We start from the raw sequence: 1,814 nt of genomic DNA, 5'->3' as shown, positions 1-1,814 counted from the left end.
TTTGTTGGAACAGACTATTGTAAGACCCCGTAAAGTCCTAGCCTATTTCCGTCTTATATAGCATGCAAAAAGAGGTCCCAAACTTAGAAAATTTTTAGCTAACTATTAAAACTTAGTCTAATTTTTGGCCTCGATATTTCAATGGTCTCCTTTTCAATCTCTCTGGCCTTAAATTGTTGATTTTTTTAAATTGATTCATGATCATGGTTATCTATAAGTTATCTTAGGTGAGTTTTAAAATTTCTGGACATCATTTGAGACATGTTTGGATGACGAAAATAGTGAGCCAATGCAATCAGGACGTGTCGCATTGGCTATCGCGTCATCACCATCGACGCATCGTGTCGATTATTGCATCGGGTTGATCGACGAGGTGCGTCATTGGGCATGTTTTGTTTATTAAATTACAGGTTTGTAGGGGCTGTTGAGTCATTTTTCCCTTACATATCAGCCATAACATGAAATTAAGCCTTCCAAAAGGCAAATTCACTCATTATTTTATAAAATTCTCTTAAGAGCACATCTTAGGTTCATCAAAGTTCAATTCCAAGTCTCAAGAATTCACCAACAACTTTAAGGAATTCAACTACTCAAGTATGTTAGGTGTTCATCCTTGGGTTTCCTTCCACCCTTGGAGTTCAAGAACCCCTTTTCAAAACTTGAATTATTATTTACATTCTTGAATAAAATGTGTTCATGTATGTGTTGTTGTATGGATTTCATGCTAAGAAGATTATGAGTACCATGTAAATAAACTAGCATGTGTGTTGATTTATGTAACTCTCATGTCAAATCTTTGTATTATGATGTTGAATGTGGTAGTCATGATATTCAAATATTGTTCATTCTCATGTACAAGATTTACGCATCGTAAGTGTTTGACAAAATATCCATGTGAATGAATTGTGCATGGTGACCTATGTGTGATATTTTAAAAGTTGGGTTATGGTTCCCTTAGCTATACTATTGAGTCCTAGGGGTATTAAATACCCGAAACTAGTTTTTTATCTAGTCTCCAGTCAAAATAGAATAATCTTTTCGTATCTCGAACAGTAGCATTCGTTCAGTTAACAAAATTAGTGCGAGTTCAGTCAAGCCTAGCATAGACTAGTAATCAGTTCCAGTGTCGTTTTAGTTGGGAGTAGAATTCAGCACCGAGCGAACCCAGGGAAGGAGGCATTTCTGCCAGCAGAGGGTTTGACCCTTAGCAGCAGACCCTAAGTTGCAGAACTACGTAGCCAGCGTAGGGTAAATTGTCTTCCTACCAAACTAGGATTGACGTAACCATATATATCTCATGAGTTTTCCTGCCAGATTAGGGTTGACCCAGCCAATGTTAGCAACCCGTGGCATGGTTCTAACACCCTTCCAACTGGGATTACAGGTTGGACCCCAAATTAGTCTATAATCGGAGTATGTCGGTAAGATGAAGATTTCCACAGTCTCAGTTGCAGTATTCAATGCAAAACTCAGTTTAGTTCTACATGATCAAGATCTTCAGTATTCAAGTATCAAAACTCGGTACTTCAGTTTCAGTCTAAACTTTTATTTAACAGTGTTCAATTATCAAAACTCGGTATTTTAGTTTCAGTCTTATTCAGACAGACGATATATGCTTTGTATTGCATATTCAGTACTCTCAGTAGTCCCAGTTTTGCATATATTCTCATCCAGCTACTTCATGATATATAGTTACTATTATTATTCATGCACATGAATGCATTTGTAGAAAGAGAGCATGATTGTGAATAGTCGATGCCATTCTTGAGCTTCAACCAAATGTGCGAAAACTATCAACGAGCTTGAAACTTCAC

The sequence above is a fragment of the Capsicum annuum genome, chromosome 3 (assembly GCF_002878395.1).
Source record: "Capsicum annuum cultivar UCD-10X-F1 chromosome 3, UCD10Xv1.1, whole genome shotgun sequence".
Classification (NCBI taxonomy): Eukaryota; Viridiplantae; Streptophyta; class Magnoliopsida; order Solanales; family Solanaceae; genus Capsicum; species Capsicum annuum.
The sequence above is the reverse complement of the archived record's forward strand: the minus strand, read 5'-3'. Positions refer to the sequence as shown.